The sequence below is a fragment of the Ursus arctos genome, unplaced genomic scaffold (assembly GCF_023065955.2).
Source record: "Ursus arctos isolate Adak ecotype North America unplaced genomic scaffold, UrsArc2.0 scaffold_2, whole genome shotgun sequence".
Lineage (NCBI taxonomy): Eukaryota > Metazoa > Chordata > Mammalia > Carnivora > Ursidae > Ursus > Ursus arctos.
Window position 1 is genome coordinate 29665757 of NW_026622874.1, and position 19080 is coordinate 29684836.

The 19080-nt window shown below is 45.5% G+C and overlaps 1 protein-coding gene across 1 annotated transcript in view; it reads left to right on the top strand.

Annotated features, from left to right (window-relative positions):
- Positions 1-11778: 11778 nt before the first annotated feature.
- Positions 11779-19080, top strand: part of LPGAT1 (lysophosphatidylglycerol acyltransferase 1) — a 118005-nt gene continuing 110703 nt past the window's right edge. Inside the window, exon 1 of the mRNA XM_044387817.3 lies at positions 11779-11987. The gene's annotated coding sequence lies outside the window, so the exon portion shown is untranslated. The remainder of the gene's footprint in view (positions 11988-19080) is intronic.

Here is a 19080-nt window from a genome sequence, read left to right on the forward strand (position 1 = left end):
ATGGGGAAGAGGCATTAGTTCCGGTCCTACAGAAGTAGGGACATTTAATGGAAGTGACACAAAGGCAGATGTGAGATTCTTCATGCAAAGAAGAACTTTCTAGATTGTAAAAGAATAAAGCTGGAGTGAACTTCCTAGGATCGCAACAAGCTCCCTGTTCAAGTAGAGACCAGACGCCATGTCTCAGGGTTCCTCCTGCATTGGGAGCTCTCTGACCTAGGATCCCTACCAAATCCCCTCCAAATTCCAGGCTGTATGACATGTAGGCTTACATGGGAGTGGAAGTAAAACACATGACTTTATTTAGGAAGCTTCGGGATTATCCTGGCTAAAGGCAGTGGCCCAAAATAAAGGAGTTCTTGAGATTCCTCTAATGAGTCTATAAATGGATATTGCCCTTGCTGTGAAAACATGATAAGCCAACAAATCATCAAGTGAGCACTGGATGCATGGCAATGTCCAGGGTATGAAGACGTGGTTTCTCAGACCACAGGTTTAAAGTTTAATGGAGGAAAGACATAAACACCGTATAGACTTAACACTCCTAAACAGAGTCATTACAGATGAGTACCTGTGGGGGTGGCAAGGACCCCAAATGTAAATGACTGATTTGTAACAGCAAAGAGAGCTTGGGGCAGGGGGAGCTTTAAGTTGTCACTCAGAGGTGAGAAATGAGAGGATGGGTAGGGGGGAGGCCGAGGAAGAGAGGCTTCGCTCCGTATCTTTATGTTAATGTGATCAGCTCTGGTGGAGGAAAGAAGGCAGCATGCCCAGCTCCTGGATTGGGCTTCCCTAAAAATAGATCACATTCTATCTTTATCGACTAATATAATTTTAACCACCTCCATTTACTAAGGACCTCCTATATGGTAGTTGTTTCACTTATATTAACTCGTCAAATCTATTCCATAACCAGCTAAAGCAATGACTATTATTTTCAGGGATCAGGGCCCAGAGATATGAGGAGCAGTGGCTGGCCTCCTTTGGGGTGCCTGCCCAACTCCCACGAGCCCTGTAACTACTCCTTGCCTCAGCAGCCATGTGTTCAGGATGAACCCTGCTCTCCTGACCTCAGCTGGGTCTGAGTCCTCCCCCAGGCATCAGGAACTGTGTTCAAAGAGAGATGCAGGCTTCCCACGAACTGGGAGCTGTAAAAGAGAAACAAGGACAGCATGGGTGGTCACATTCTGTCATGTTGAGACAGACAACAGGAGAGACAGACAGACAGACAGAGAAATCAGATGCCCAGAGAGAAAGAGACAGGGAGAGTGCAACACATGGTTCCTGGGGATAGGCACCCACTTCCCTGTTCCTTCCCGGGACCTGGATGCCTTCCTGCCCTCCAGGATTAAAAGACAGCCCTGTAGCTTTATGTCACATCGGCCCCTTTCACTTACGCTGGCTTGAATGTCTATTACTTGCAACCAATAAGTCGTTAACTGATACAAGTGTCTTGTCCACCTGTTAACTAAGGAGCCAGGCTCCCAGCTTAGGTTCATCATGGGGCTCTCCCAGCTCCTTTCTGTCTGCCCCAGAGCGGCAGTGTTAGGGTCACACCTCCTAAAAGGAGGTTGGGTGGGACGGCTTGCTCTCCACTTTAAGGTGGCTTCTGTGCCGATTAGATGTCATCTGTCTGATAACCAGCTGCCCTGATGAGGGCAGGGTGCTGCCCAGCAGCAGTCCGACTGGCTTAAACAGGTTAGGAGTTCCCGTCATCACACTGTCCGCAGAACAGGAATCTTTTATAAAGCCGTTGCTTTCCGGGTTTCAGTGGCATGCTTTGGGAAACAGATGCTTTGGGAACTTGGGTTTCTGAGGCCCCAGGGTCTACCCCAGCCCCTCAGACCCTGTGCCTGCCCCCTTCATGCTGCTGCTTTTGCCCTTGCTACCTCTTCTGGAAAGCCTCTTCTTGACTCTGCCCACAGACTCCCCACCTCTTTGGAAACACCTGAACCTTGTACTGACGTGGGTGATGGCTCTGATGACACCTTCCTGCTTCATTCGCCAGGTGGCCGGTCACCTGCGTCTAGCTGCGGGGGCAGAGTCTGTGTCCTCTTTGTCTTTGTGTCTCCAGTCCCTGTCACCGTGGATGGCACATAAGTGTTTGTGGAGTGAATGACTGAATTAATAAACCAATCATTAAACAAACTCATTTCTTTCCTAGATTTATTTCATTCACAGTCTCTTCATGCTGACCTACTGACTACCCTATGTTTCACTTCATGGGACAATTTTCACTTTTAGGACAATTTTTTCTTCCCTGTTTTGTCCTTGCCCACCAGAAGGGCTGTGAAACCATGGCCTTCCTCCCACTCTCCTCATCCCCAGCACAAGGTTTTACAAACAAGTGGTGTCAATTCATGGGAGGTAGGGGTGTGTGTTTTGTGTGTGTTTTACAGGGCTCAAAATGATGATCCCAGCGCTGCTTACACAGGTGGTTTCTCGCATGGCGATTTCTTTACTGTCCTGTCCTTTTGCCTCCTCTGCTGTGGCTGGCCCTCTCCTGACAGCGGGCAAAGTTCAATACAGGGCTTTGGATTCAACATGAATGATCTTTGGCTTAGGCAACCCAGAAAGGAATTTACTCAAACATCCAGAAATAGAGACATCTCTTTAGTTGTCCTGATTGTTCTTGGAAAAATCCATCACATCATATTCCTGAACTTTCCAACGGGCCTGAACAGAACAAACATGAATCTGAGTGGTCCCTGGGAGATCATGTCTGTCCCCGCCAGTGAGGCAGCGAGTGCACACAGTGCAGTGGGTGACCACCCTGGGGAGGGGGGCGTGCACACCTGCCTCGACCCCCGGCTGCCGCAGCTCCCACAGGCTGTGTTCCCTTCCGGGACAAGGCAGAGACAGTGACTTCGGAAGATGGACTAGGAGCAGACAGTCAATGAGGCTAGATAGGAGAGCAGGGTGAGAAGAGGCTTGCCAGCCAGGAGAGGCCTTAGTGAGCAGGAAGAAGCTCTTTGGGGGTTATACGGGCTTCCATGGTGTCCAGGGTACCGCTCCCTCAGTGGGCAGCCCTGAACACCGCTGCCTTGCCCTCTGAGTCTTTGGGCTCTCTGGGAGACACTGGCCCCCTCTGGCATTCAGGATCACATCACCTTCTTTCAGGTGAGCCGGGACAGCCCCTGGAGAGAAATAAATATGATAGAAGCGAGGGCAACTGCTATTTCAGTAGGGGAAGTGCCTACCTTACTCCAGGCATTATTGCAGGCTCTCTCTCTCTCTCTTTCTTCCTTTCTCCCTTCTTTTCCCCCTTTCTTTCTGTCTTTCTTTCTTAGAATACATCTTTCTAAGAGCCTACCTATGAAATTTTAGATATCTTCAGTTAGTAATAATGAGCCCTGCACGGTTAATCTCCTTTGACTACATCTGGCTTGCTGGAAATCATTTAAAATCGCAGGGCCCCGCTGTTTCAGCAAGATGCTTGTGCCATTGTTCAGCTTTTCAGCGAATAATATACATGAGAGGAAAATGCCCTTTTGTGTTTTTGATCTTCTATGTGGCTCTGATTTTATGATCAATATCTGTAGTCTCATTCTATTCTCAGAGCAGAAAGTAACTTGAAGGCTTGAGATGGAAATTTGGGGAATAATATAACTCCAACTGACCACGGAAATCTGCTCTTTCCTTTATCCTTGTCATTTCTCCCGGCCTTCCTGGATGTTATGGCTGAGTGGCTAAATGTCTTCCAAAGAAATGTGAGAAGCGTTGTGCGCCGCTTCCAGGCCTATACCGTAAGACCAGCGCGTGCCTCCTTATTCTTTCCCCTCTTCCCATACGCTGGGTTCCAAATAAGGTTATGACTTCACCTTGACCATGCAGACAACATCAAGGCCTAGGAGGAGCAGCAAGATGGAAGAAACTTGGACCCCTAAATGTCAGGTGCAGCAGAGTCCCTACTGCCCGGACTCACCCTGAGAAAGAACTAAACTTCTGTCTTCTTTAACGGGCAGGATTATTGATGGGTCTCTTTGTTAGAGCAACCTAACCTGACCCTAACTAAAACAGAAATTGGTACCAAAAGTATGGTATTGCTGTGATAAAACCCCCAAATATGTGGCATTGGCTTAGCAGTTGGGAGGAAAGAAAATTGATATCGTTTGCTGGAAAGCCAGTGTCCTTGCTGGGCTGAGACAAAAATATTTGGCAAGATTGTCACCCGCGATTATTTGAGGGATAGACCAGTTGCCTAAGCCCCTAACTCCGGAGGAAGTAGTTGCATAAAACCACATGGTTCGTGTATGCTGGCTGCCACTTCCTGCTGTTTAGGAAGACGTACAACAAAGAGCTGGCAAGAATGCGTCAGATTGCCGAGTCCCGAAAAATATGGATCTTTACAGAGTTAGAGAAGTCCGTTGCTTCTCTCTACCCAAAACAAGAGGAGCTAAAACTGACCTTTTCAAAGGTCAATTAAAACTTGTCAGCCAAACCAAGAGGCAGGCCTGTCTCAAGGATGAGCGTCTAAGGATTTGCCCTGAAGCCTATCATTTCAGATGGACTCAAGATAGACATCATTAAAATGAGAGAGAGAGAGAGAGAGAGAGAGAGTTATTGATTGATCAAAGAAGCAAAGAAATAAAGCAGCTTTAAGACCTATGTTCAGAAAAGAACTTTGGGAGTGGTGACTGACTGAAGCTTTCTCAGTTCTTAGGCATTTACGTTGCCAAAGAAATTACAAGTCTCATCCAAAAAAAAAAAAAAGTCTCTTAGTCTTTAAGGCATAAAGAACCCTTGGCCTTGGGCCCTAACATCTGCACCAGCAGGAAGCCGGCTGTGAAATTTGCATGGCTCCAAAGAGGGCTTAATCCAAAGCTCACTCCAAATGTGGCAAGAAGGCAAAGCCATGAGCCATGCAGGACAATGGACATACCACTTCTGTGCTCTCTACCGCTTCCTGGCAGCCGGGGTTAACCATGCTGTTGCATGTAGCTCTTTGTCATTTATTTTCATTGCCAAATAGTATTGCGTTGTAAGAATATACCATCATTTAGCCATTCTACCATTTCTAGATATTTAGGTTGTTTCTGTTGGTTGCGATCATGTTATGAACCTTCTTTTACATATTCTTGGTACACATGTGGACAGATTTCTCTAGGGAACATTCTTAGGAGTGCAATTAATGGGTCATTAGGTATTCAGTAAGGCCAAACTCCCTCATAGTAATTGTGCCAATTACAGTCCTTCCTGCAGTGTATTTGCGGTCCCTTCGTTTCATACCCTTGTCTACATGTGTTATTTTTAGGTATTCTTATTTTGCCTAAATGGTGGAGGTATAATGTTGTTGGGGTTTAATTCACATTTCCTAATTATTAATGAGGCTGAATATATTTTCATATTATTTGTTGGCTATTTGGATTTTCCCTTTCGTGGCAATTCAAAACTTTTGGATAGAGCTATTGGGTTGTCAATCTCTTTCATATTAATTTTTAGGAATTCTTTTAGATAACAGTTAAGCATTACATAATGTTGCAAATATTTTCTCCCACTGTGGGGCTCATCTTTTCAATCACTATCTGGTCTCTTGATGATCAGAGGCACTTAATTTTAATGAGAGCTTAATTTTTTTTTAATTCCTCAGTCTATGCCTCCCTATCTATGGCTCATATTCAGAATCTCTCAGGGATGATCTAATTAGTTGCGCAAGCACAGTATAGCATAATATGACTGGATGATACTCTAATGCATTTCCATTTCCTAGGTTCTAGGCAGCCTAGAAGATGTCTGTGTTAGATCAGTGCCAATCTCTGGCCCTATTTACTATCCCTAAGGTAGGAGAGTACCATACCAAACAATGATTGAGGGGTGCTGGCTGGCTCAGTTGGAAGAGCTTGCAACTCTTGACCTTGGGTTGTGAGTTCAAGCCCCACGTTGGTTGGGTGTAGAGGTTACTTAAATAAACTTTAAAAACAAAACAAATGATGGGGGCAGGTGGAAATTAGACAAAGGATTAAGATATTTAAGTCAAGAAATATTACTTACTGACAATAAAGCTCTTAATAATCCATATCCAGAGATGAAGAAAATAAACAGAAAACTTCTTAGAAATTATGTCATCCCATATGTAGATTTTGCAACAAAAATTGGTGATTGAATACTTAACAACAACAACCTACCCTAAAATGTGGTTTGAAGATGGCTTTTGATTAGATTATGATGATTCCAAAGTTAGCACTGGGAAGTAATAAGCTTAAAACTTCATGAAAGTATGTTGAAATAACTACAATTGCTATCTGAAATGTGCCAGACCAAAGTCTAGAAAGGGGGAGTCAATGAGTTCACATTTGCCAGTATTCATCAAGGAATTTCCAAGAGAGAGCAGGACTGGATACACAAGAACATTCTTGTCATTTCAGGAAACTGTTTCAGCTTTAGGAAAAAAGCTATTTGGGACACCTGGGTGGTTCAGTTGATTAAGCAACCAACTCTTGGTTTTGGCTCAGGTCATGATCTCAGGGTCTGTTGTGAGATCAGCCCCACTTACGGCTCCAGGCTCAGGGTGGAATCTGCTTGAGATTCTTTCTCTTCCTCTCCCTGCCCCTTCCCCCATCCCTCTAAAAAATAAAAATAAAAAATCAGCTATTCAAACCAGAAGCTCAGATGAGGAAGGGAGCTGACAGGGACTTGTAGGAGGAACACTACTCTACAGACAAGATCTAAAGAGCCTAACGGGAACCATACTAGAGTCATGGGTTTAGCCAACCCAACAAACATTTATTGAGTGTCTTCCAGACAACAGATACTGTGGGGGATACAAAGATAAGTTGATAAGAAGATAAAGTCCCTGTACCAGGTAGGCCTGGTTGCCCTGCACGTTCCAGAGAACTAGCCTCCAACGTAATAAGCAACTTTTTTTTGGCTCTTGCATATAGAAGTTCAGGGGGAGGGCAGGCTTCAGGGTTAAATTAATTCAGTGGCTCCTGGGTCACCTCCCCTCTGTGTCCTGACCTCATCTTCACGTCGGCTTCCCGCACCGCGGCACAGCTCATTCAGACACCAGAGAGGAAAGCTTATGGAGGTTCACCTTTAAAAGCAAAGATGCCTTTCCCCCCTAGAAGCACCCAGCAAAGTTAATCTCATTTGTCATTGGCCCAACTGGGTCACATGCTCCTTCAAAACCAATCCCCCCGTGGAGCGAATCCCCCTGCCCTGATCTGTTCAGAAACAAACGCTAGCCTAAACCAGTGACCCTGGCAAGCAACCTGGGATTCTGTCTAGGCAATAAAATCCCGCCTCTTTAGCTGGGGTGAGGGTGGGGCGCTGAGGGTGGTGTCATCCTTCCCCAAAGGTAATAAGCCAGAGAGTAAATACCTGAGTGAAAATCAGGGTACTTCGGGGGAAAATGGCGTCAAGGATGCCGCGCCATCTTCCTAGTACAAGCTCTCTGCAAGGAGTTTAATCGTTTAAAGGGGGAAGACAGGGGTGTAATCGGCTCGTAATGAAACGTGACGGGAGAGCTACAAAGTGCTATGGGAGACTCGAGAAGGCCACTTATGGCACCTGAGGGGTCAAGGAGCTGCGTCACGACAGATGCGTTTTGGGAAGACACTGAGGCTGAGGGTGTTGGATCCAGAGCACAGGAGGGGAAGCGCAGTGCAGAGGTAGGAGGCAGGACATTAGTCGGATTTATAGTAACGTTCAAACATCCAAATGGAAGCGTCTGGGGAAAATTTAGTTGGAGGCTTCTCTAGAAAAGGCTGTGCTGAAATCCGTCGGCTGGTACTCAGGGCAGCATTTTAAGGAAGTAGGTGAACAGGAACTGCAGCGAGCCCGCTCAGGGTAGCAGCGGTGGTCGTAGCCCACTGCTCGCCACTCTCAGTGTCTTTCTCTCTCTGGTCCAGATCTATGAATACAATAGCAGCCAACATTCACTGTCAACGTCATTCTCTCTGCTGCGTGCCTGACAGGCATTAGCCTGTTCAAACTTCGCAACCATGTCGCCAAGTGAGTGCTCAAGTATTCCCATTCCACAGGTGAAGAAACTGAGGCACGGAAAGTTAAACAGTTTTCATCAGAAAATGGGTAAATAGAAATGAGAAAAAGAAAACCATTCGGTCTTGAAAATGTCCAAATAGAAAGTCCTCATTTACCGCAGTGCGCTGGGCCGTTAAGCTGGCCCTGGAACTGAAACCTGGAACCTGAAAGAGGCAAAGCGATCTTTACAAACAATGAGAAAAATGACAATTGTTTTGTGACCTTTAAACATTTTAGTCAAAACATTTAAAATTCTCTTACTGTCAGTTGTAAATGCATTGAGAAATGGAAAAAAATAGTAAAGCTAATGTTTATTTCATACACTGCAATTTAGAACATTAGACACATTGAAAATATAAGTATTTTATTTCTGGGGCACCTGGGTGGCTCAGTTAAGCGATGGACTCTTGATTTCGGCTCAGGTCATGATCTTGGGGTCGTGAGATGGAACTTTCTGGGCCCTGAGCTCAGGAGGGGAGTCTGCCGGAGATTCTCATTCTATCTCCCTCCCTCTCCCTCTGCACACCGCCCCCCAAAAGAAAGTATTTTATTTCTTTGTAAAAGAACAAATCAAGAGTAGTTTGAACAGTACTGGCCTTCTCATCGTATCACAATACAGACAGCATTCTTCTAATGCCTGGGCGAGCTGTCCTATATTTCTTTGTCAGTCTGGATCCGCTTTCAACATTTGATCATTTGAACTTTCAACATTATGAAACACCTCCAAGAGTGCCTTCAACTCGAAGATTTTTCCTGCTGTCGCTTCCTCTCAGGTGTCATCATCCTTTTCGTCACAACCACTTCTGTCCCTGTGTTTGGCTTCCCTGAGTTCCTCCAGCTGAATCGGTAGTCCTGAATGGTGGCAACGCCAACATCCCCACAGTTGGCTGTCCAGAATCCCATCTACGTTCAGCTCGGATTTCACTTTTCACTTGCAATGTTATCGCTTTTCATTTCTCTGGCGCATTTTCATTTCTGTTGGCCCATTCTCTCTTTCGATTATCCGTTTCTGTAAAATGTCCCATGGGCTTATTCCTGAGGGACAAGGAGGCAACCTAGCACATGCTTTCCTGTCTGCCTGTGAACAACAGATGGGCAGTGACCGATAACCAACCGACGGTCTTTAAAAGCAGGGAAGTGACAGATCACTGATCTTGATGTGCACTGGGTTTTTACGCAGTGATTTGAGCCCTGGAGACCTAGCAGCAGAGCGTGTGCTGGATGCAATTATTCACGGTTAATATATCAGGGTAACTGAAATTTGAACTGTGTTGTGGAGGGACTGTTGTTATCCAACTAAACCCCGGCAACTGCAATCCATGCATATCAGAACCCTGCAAAGTGAGGACTGCCTGCAGATACAAGGTAGGGCAGTTATAGAATAAACCCCCGTGTATCCATCACCCAGCGTCAACAATTATCAACTTGTGACCAATCTTGTTTCTGCAAGACCCCACTGGCTCACCCCTTCCTGCTTTATTTTGAAGAATATCCCAGGCATTTGATCATGCCATACATAGATATTTCTTTTTGTAATTCAAAATGGCATTTGAACCCAGCTCTGTTAAATTCCAGAGCCTGAGCTCTTAACAATTGCACTCTACAGCTTCCTGAGGAAGGGAGTAGACCCAGAGGAATGGAATAACACAGGAACCGTAGTGCCTTTTTTTGTCCTGACAACAACCCCATGAAATATTATCATCTTCATTTTTTCCGATATGTAGACTGAGGCACAGAGGAGCTAAGTCACTTGTCCAAGATCACACAGTGAATGAGAAGTTGAGTCAGGCATTAAATTCAGATCTCCTGATTCCATACCCCATCTTCTTTTCTGTACATCACAACTGTCTGGAAGGGGGTCCTGACTTTCTCCTGTGCCCAACCTCCTGTTAGCCCCCAGCTATGGCCAAGAACTCAAGAAACTATAGACTACTTCCTACTCTCTGCACCCCCTGGGCATACGCTTCCAATGGAAAAACAAAAAATCAGCAAGGACTCAGGAAAATCCTTGTGCAGGTGCTGACTTTTCGCAATCCCAGGGTCATGGTTTCTACTGGCACTGAACCACCACCAGGGCCAACTTGCTACATGCTCAGGAGCCTTGATCCATCAACAACAGGTGTTGTTCTGCAGGTGTCTTCTCTGCCGGGGAGTCAAAGCAAAGCTCAGGAAGCAGGTTACTGGATGGAACGTGGTAGGCCCTCCACGCCCAGTCCTCATCTGGGACTGAGTTAAATCACTCTTGGCTTCCCGCTGAGACAATTATGCTCTTGAGGCGAGCACTCCCTGTGCTGAGCCTCTGGCGAGGGAAGGAACACTGCCTTGAGTTCTCTGGTACAATGGCAACAGCAGAGAAGAGAAAAAGAAGGAGCAGGGGGAGGAGGAGAGAGAGAAAAAGAAACCCTGCCTATCTGTCTATTGGCACCTCTGAACCCTGCCACTAATCCTGAGGGGACTTGCTGTGCCACGATTCCTCAAGCACCAAGAGGACAGGCCTTATAATAGCCTCTCTGCTCGCTTTCCTCTCTTTACTACTACAGCTTTCTGATTTTCCTGTGAACCTTCCTTCTATTCCAAAACAAAAGCATATTTTCTCTCCTGCTTCTCAAGGGAGTTAAGCAGAGCAGGATCCTTCCCCTTTGGCTACAGTTTCCCAACAGTCCCAGAAGTAACTTTGGGTGTGGCTGGGACAAAAGTACTTAAGAAAGGAGGTAGACAACAATAAGAGGGACTGGAAGCGGCCAAAAAAGGAAGACACAGGTGGCGCAGTTTAAGGTCTATTTTGGTACCAGGCCCTGTTGCCTTACACAGGGCATCCCTTTGATTGAAATAGTTGGTTGCTATTTTGTCTGACCAAGTTCAGCTCCCCCCATCTCAATTCTTATTTTTGGTAACAGCATTTAGAAAGACCCTTTCCTCTGTGGGATTTCCTCTCGCCACTGCACCAGAATCGTCTGGTGGGCCAATACAAAACCCTTCTCCCCTCCCAAGGGTGGGCATACAGCCCAGATATGGCTAATCAGAGGCTTCTTTAGGCTTGTATATACTGATATGGAGAAAGAGAAGTCCTTTTCTCTTTAAAGAAAATGAAGTATTTATGACCATTGCCCCCACCTGTACGGAGGAAGCTCATTTATCGTAGGACAAAATGAGGGCAAATCACAGAAAGAAGAAGAGTCGATTGCATGGGCATGTGTGTGAAAAGAGAACGATTGAGACATGATCTTAATCTCTGTCTGGCCATCTCCCACCCATCTATCCACCCATCCATCTCTCTATTTATGAGAAAAGGGTAGGGAAGTAATCTGAAACTACTTCAGTCTCTGGATTCAGTCATAATGTAAACAATAATATCTTCGTGTTCCACCACTTGTCCAAAAGTCATTTATTTTGTCAATCACTGGGGAGCCAAGATTCACTCCAGGTTTCTCTGATCCTCTGGGTCTGCTGCTGGCCCCCTGCCAAGCTGCCTCCTAAAGGCGGGTGAAACCTGGTCCTGCCCCAAAGAAACAAAGTCTGCGAGGACATCAGACCTTTCTAAACACTCCAGTGCAAGGCAGAACACCGCCCGTAACAGAGATGCAAATACAAGTCAGTGGGATACACAGTGGAGTAAATATCTGAGATCACGATTGTGCCTCAAGTCCGCCCAGGGCCAACTTTGGGGGATTCCTGAATACTCAGATGCCCAAAGGAACCCTAAAGTAAGTCTGCCTCCTCTTTCATGGACTTTGGACTTTCATGGACACTGGCCGATTACTGATGTGTAACCAGCAGCTATCACAAGCCTGAACAGAAACTTATTGCTTCGAACTGTGGCCATATTTGCAGAGCTCAGCGTTGTCTGTGACTCTGCCAATCATATTTACAGTTACCCTGAAACCTTTGCTCTGAAGTGGGCCCCACCCCGCTCCCGATCACCGCGACACTGCCCGAGCAGGCCGGCTGCGTGGCTTCCTGCTACAGCCACGCTGAGCCTGCGGCTGCGTAGGGGTCGGAGAAAGGTAAGTGCGGATATTTATTTCCCAGGCGTTTACCAAGGACACGAGTTTGCGTATGCCGTTTACAGGCTGTCTGCAAAATGTGCAGTAAATGTAGTTGTTGAACCTTTTCTTTCTCCTTGAGTTCACTTTAGGCTGGGCAAATAGTCCACAGCCAATCAACCCCTTCGTTTCCCAAGTACTAACGGAAAAATAATTCAAGAATATTATTGAGGGGCCATTACAAAGTCTATTTTGGGAGATTAAGTGTACATGTGCTTTACCAGTGAGGGCATAAATGATTCATATTCAAATTGCAATGCGTAATTGTCTTTCTGTGTAATTACTGGAAAATTAAAGGCCAAAAAATACAGTTGAAGCAAATACGCAACACTAGTCATTTTAACCAAACAGATCACAACTAACTTGATAATGATGAAGCTAAGTTAACAGCAAATTATAATTAAAAGCAAGAATGGCAGCACTTGAAGACTTTGACTCACACAAGGTGACACAGAGTGATGACAAAGCGCCATCCAGAGAATGTCATCCAGAGAATGTGGGAAGGCTCCACCAGAACTTTCCCTGGAAGCCAGACTTCTTGGTGGAGTATTAAATTAGAATCCTCAATAAAATTTAGTAGCTCCTTGATTCTGGTTTATGCATTCCAAATTAGATTAACCTTTTATAATTCACTTAGAATGCTATTAGTAAATAGGTCTTAGAGGTACATAAAAACGAGCGTACGGATTTGTAAATAGTTTGTCCTGAAGGACTAAAGAGAAGATTAGCTTTCTTGGGTCAGTTTGAGGTCCGTCAGGTGTGCCTTGAGTAGCTTTTGAGAATCACTGGGTGGAAGGCTCTGGAAGACCGCTGAATTGCTATTCGCGGGGGACTTAGACAAAGGCAGGAATGAGATACGAGAGCCAGGGACATTCATTCCAACCCTCTTGCCTTCTACAGCAAGAGTTATGCCAGGACCTCAGGAGAAAGCAGAACATTCCAGCCTGACACTCCCAGGTTAGCATGGAGGTCAACATGACTTGAAAATTTTCACGCTTGTTCATTAAAAAGAGCAACTTCCTCAAAGCAATGAAAATGGATGTTGGCAACTCACAGAGTTATATTTTATTTGTGACTAAAAATTAAATGAAAGAAAGACTAGGAAGTAGTCTGCCAGAAAACCTGGTAGGACCGGTCTCCAGAGGGGAAAATGCATTGTTTTTCTACCTCAGAAAAGAATGCATCATAATCATTAGCACTTTCAACCTTTCAAAATATGTTTGCGTATGTTACCTAATCTTTAGTGAGGAGGTGTAATTTCTGAGGTGACCAGAGGGCTTGCAGCTCTCTGACCTCTTCACTTCCCCTTTGCGTAATATTCTCCCTCCTTCCTGGGTTCACATCCCTCTTAATCTAGTCTACTTTCTTGTTCTTTCTGCTTGGTTTCTTAGCTTTAGCAGCTCGCCCAGGCCTTGCTTAGTCTGGATTTTTCAGAGTGTCTCAGCGTTAAAGAGGTGACTGATCCTGGAATCAAAATCTAATTCAACCTAGATCTATCGGGTTCTTTAAAAAAATTTTTTTTGGCTTTCAAATGAGTCAAGTAGAACCTTTCATGTAATGTGCCTTCAGTCCTGGAGAAATGATCCTAGGTAATTAGGCTTATGAATTGCAAGTGATCGTGGACGGCACAGGCTGTCTTGTACCTCTAGCCTCAAGCTGGCCAGCACCAGCTTCCACGTATCTTGATTGTGGAATGCAAAGTTCAGTAATTTGCTGGGTGTTGTGGGTAGACCTATGTCCTTCACCTCCCACTGCCACCCCGATTCATATGTTGGACCTGAACCCCCAGCACTTCAGAATGTGGCCTTATCTGGAGATAGGGCCTTTAAAGAGGTAATCAAGTTAAAATGAAGGCATAAGGGTCCCCCCCTCCCAATATGACTGGGGTCATCAGGAAAACAAGAAATCTGGACACAGAGACAGACTCAGATAGAGGGATGACAAGGTTGAAATGCAAGAAGGCAGCCATCTACAAGCCAAGGAGAGAGGCCAGGAACAGAGCTGCCCTCGGAGCCCTCAGGCGGAGCCACCCAGCCGAGGCTGTGATCTCGGACTTTAGCCTCCAGAACTATGAGACAATACGTTGCTATTGTTTAAGCCACTAAGTGGTGCCTTTTACGGCAGCCCTAGCAAACTGATACAGGGAGCAACAGAGACCAGGAGACTAATTTTTCCCACGTCTTCATGGGATTATTTTAAGAATCGAGTAAGCTAATAGATGTAAGAGCACTTTGCAAATAGTTAAAACCACAATGAAGATGAAAGGGCTTGGTAAAAACGGAGTAGCATTCCCTAGCTACCATATTTAAAACTACAATTTTTCAAAGTCACCCCCTTGGGGCACCTGGGTGGCTCAGTCGGCTAAGTGTCTGCCTTTGGCTCAGGTCATGATGCCAGGGTCCTGGGATCAAGCCCCACATGGGGCTCCCTGCTCAGCAGGCAGCCTTCTCTCCCTCCTTCTGCCCCTGCCCCTGCTTGTGCTCTCTGCCCTCAGCGAGGAGTCTCCTTGGGTTTCTCTCTCTCTCTCTCTCCCTCTGCCCCTCCCCCTCACTCTCTCTCTCTCAAATAAATAAATAAAATCTTAAAAAAAAAATAGAAGTCACCCCCTTACATGTATACATACTAAATCCCCTTCCCCAATTTATTTTTCTCTGTATAACTCTTATCATCTTATGACATAGTATATATTTTACTTCTTTATTTTGATTATAGTCTGTTTCTTCCCATGAGTATGAACTTTCTATTTGGTTCATTGCTGTCTCCCCAGCACCTAGAACGTTGCCTGGCACGTGGCAGGTCTCAAAACACACTGGTGGCTGAACTGTAAACGCACATTCAAATCAGCTCATCTTCATCAGGCTACTGCCGACTAACCCTTTCAGACGAAGGAAGGGGCATCTCCTCCCTTAGGAAACCTCCTAAGGTCACTCTCCTCTTCCTTAGTTTGGGTGTCCTCTTCCATCCTCTTAAATGGGTAATTCCATCATCGCCCAGACCCCATCACACTTCCATGACTCCCTCACTGTGGGTTCTTGAAGGTAGGGTCCACCAAGGTGTATGTATCCTGTATCCCAAGCAGATGGCTCTGAACCTGAACCTTAGGGGCACTCCATACTTGATTGTTGAGTGAGCAGGGAATGGGGAGAAAGGGAAGGGCAGAGAAGGATCAGAACTGGCTCACAGGGTAGCACATACTGGTGACATTGTAGAGAAAAGGGAACCATCGAGCACTGTTGGCAAGAACATAAATTGGTGCAGCCACTACGGAAAATGGTATGAAGCCTCCTCAAAAATTACAAATAGAATTATCATATCACCTAGCAATCCCACTTCTGAGTATATATCCAATGGGGATGAAATCACTATCTTGAAGAGTTACCTGCTTTCTCATGTTCATTGTAGCTTCATTTACAAAAGCTGAGATATGAAAACAACTTTTTATGTATCCATCTATGGATGAATGGGTAAAGAAAATATTGTGTGTGTGTGTATAATTATTCTTATGTATGTATATCATATATGTATATAATGAAATGCTACTTAGTCATAAAAAAGAAGGAGATCTTGCCAGCTGTGACGACATGGATGAACCTAGAGGGTGTTATGCTAATACTGACCAAATAATTTGGTCAGAGAAAGACAAATACTGCATGTTCTTGCTTATATGTAGAATTTAAAAAAGCCAAACTCATAGAAACAGAGAGTACAAGGGGGGAGGGGGCTGGAGAATGGGGAAGGGGAGGAGACGTTGGTCAGAGTACAAACTTTTAGCTAGAAGATGAAGAAGTTCTGGGAATCTAATGTACAGAGTGGCGACTATGGTTAATAAAATTATATTATATGTTTGAAAGTTGCTACAAGACTAAATCTTTAATGTTCTTACCACAATCACAACAACAAAATAGTAATTTTGTGAGGTGATAGATGCATTAGCTAATGTTGTGGTAATCATTTCACAATATTTATATGTATCAAATCATTGCATTGTGTACCTTAAAATTACACAATGCTGTATTTCAATTGCATCTAAATAAAGCTGGGGAAAAATCATAAAAAAGAAGAGGCTCACTGGGGTGCTGACCTTGTAGGCTAGGCTGTACCCATGAGCTGTCAACAGTAGTGAGCATTCAAAAGGAAGGCCACCCTCACATGCTATTTTAGAGGCCCCAGAGGAAACAAGTTAACAGTGACGTGAGCCATGAGGAGGGCCTCATGGATTTGGAATAAAAGAAATTAAATTAAAATCAGTTAAGCAGAGTAGAGCTATGCAAAGCCACTTTAAAGATCAAAAAATTGAAGTCTCCTGGATACACAAAACAGGAGTCTCATCTGATGAATATATGAACATAACTGAAGACAGAATGAATTCCCCTGGAGCTGGGGTGAGGAGTGGGGGTTGCCAACCTAGTAAGTTGAGTTAGGAAAGGGAGATCTGAGGGTCCTGCATCAGCTGAGCCTGGCTTAGAGTGCCTGGACTGGGGATGAAGATGTCAGTCAGACTTTCCTGGAACGCTTTTGATGGGAACTAGACCCTGTAGGTAGTGACAGGGCCCACCTGGGAATGGGAGTGCCGGGTGTGAGCTGCATGTCGTGCAAGGTGGGGCTCCAACATAATAGAGCAATTGAGGGTAAGAACTGTCTGCCCCTGGGAAGCCTGCTGTTGCTGTTTGCATTTGAAAAAGAAAAAGTACAGGAGAGAAAAATCTATGAAGGTCTCGGTGCTCTGCGTGAAGAATTAAGGATCTCAGGCTGATGCTTCCTGTCTGCAAAGAATGATGAAAGGCATCGTGCTTGCCAGAATAGCCCACCTCTGGGGTTTCACGATCCCGGAATGATAGTCATCATTTGGTCTGTTCATTCATTCATTCGAACATTTCCGAGCCAGACCTGCTGCTAGATGTTGCGAATACAAAAATCAATGTTGACATGGAGTCCAACTAAGAACTTTAACCTCCTGGATCTGTATAATCTAGAAGCCAGTTCAAACAAGTGTCCTCTAGCTTCCCCCTAGGGGGTTAGGTATCCATCTATGGCAGCCGTAACAAGGAGGACCACGCAGCTAATCTAGCAGAGGAGAAGGCTGTTAGAAGAGTCAAATGCCAACCCACTGGGGGATCTGCCTCACAACCTCTTGCTGGGAACGTTGACTGGGAGCCATTAGAGCAGAAATACAGCCCCAATTAGGCCATAAGCATTGCCACTAATAATCACTTAGCCAAAATTACCATTGAGCTAAACAAGGGAAGGTTTTAGGGAAGCGGATCTTTCTAGAATGTCTACAGAGTCACTGGAATGGGTTGTTCACTTTCTTCATCAACAGTGAAAATTTCACCAGGGTGCCCGAGAAAAAGTAGATTTATATCACGCCTCTCTTAATTGCCCCGAGGCCTGTTCACCTAAAGCAGAAAGATTAAAGTGAGTCTGGGCTACACTTCCCTCATTTTAAAAATAAAAAAACATTCTCTGGGTTTTAAAATGTGCATTTCCCCAGGAAACACTTTACAGAAGGAATCCCTAGACTGTATATATTTTGTATTATTTGTAAATTCTATGAATATTTTGCATATTAGAGACAAGAAGATATTCGGTGTTTACTTCGGATGCAAAGAAGGGAAATAGATAGTCCTTGTCCAATCTTTGTGCAAGTCACCATCCATGTCCCATCCATCTGAAGTCTGTTCGGCACTGTGCCAAGTACCAGGGAGACGGAGTAGGACGGAAGGGGAAGGCAGATACAAAGAATTTGACAGCTGGTCTTCAGTAAGCTTCCTGTCTCATTAGAGGTGTTGTCAGTTGGGGTCCCTGGGTCTGAGATGGAGACTTGGCAGCCAGAAGTTTATCAGGGAGTGTCCTCCAGAACAGCACCTGTGTACGATTTGGCAGAAGGGGGAGTTGAACTGGAACATGATCTCACAGGGAGCTCTGAAGCTGAGAGGTCCAGAAGTGACACAGGGAGATGTGTTTTTGTAGAATGTCACTGGATGCGGTTTCCTTCCTGGGAGGAAGAGTAGCCTTGGATGAGAGGGTTCCCCTTGGAGGAGAGAAATTCCTGGAGAGGGACTCAGCGATGAGCTTTCAGATGGCAACTTCCCCAGAAGCTGGGAGAATGTATGCACTGGCCCCGATGGTGGAGATCTGGGGGGCACACCACAGTGTCCACGATGAGGGAGTACGACACAGTAATACAAAGTGTGGTACGACACGGCAGTGCTGTAATGAAGGTACAGATGGAGTAGAATGAGCACTCAGGAGGCAGAGGGATCACATCTGGTGGGGAAAAAGGAAGGCTTCCCGAGGAAGTTGAGGTCTCTGAGTCCGCACAAGCCCCCCACCCTTGCTTTAGAAGAGCAAAAGTGATGGACTTGCACATTCCCAGCTGCTGGGGAAGGAGAAGAGAGCAGATGAGAGGAGATAAGATACTCACAATTGTCTCCTTCCCCAGCACTTCTGGAGCTGCTGTCCCAATTATCAATCACTTCTAGTTCCAATATTCAGTGGTCTCAGGTTAGGAAGCCCCTGATAGCACTGGGGAGGGCTGCCCCCAGGGGCCTTGCAGATATGTTGGCTTCCTGCCCTGGGGGACTGACTTACCTGCCCCAGCAATCCTTGGTCAGGTCCCAGCAATCCCTGTGTGGGCCAGGTCACCTGAGAATTCTGAGTCTAGATGGCACTTTGCTGAGACAATGCCTTCCATTTTCAACTGTTTTTGTTCCTATCAAGCCAGGCTTCGTCAGAGCTAGTGAACCTAGAGCCGGCTTCCTGGGGATCAGAGCAGATGGAGAAAAGTGTAGGGGGCTCCACTCTCTGGCAAGTCAATGGGTATTGTTATTAGTTTGGAGATTATCCTTCTGTTTGAGATGACTCCAGGCGAAAGGAAACAGCTTTTCCATGGATTTACCCTCCAATTAGCAACATGTCCCCTTACCCACTTTATAATTCTGCTGTTAGGCCTTTTAAATTCTCTGTCGTAGGGAAGGCAAAACCTGTTTAGGAGCCGAATAATGGATTCCATCCCAGGGCTTTGCATGAATCTGTATACTCCAGCACACCACTT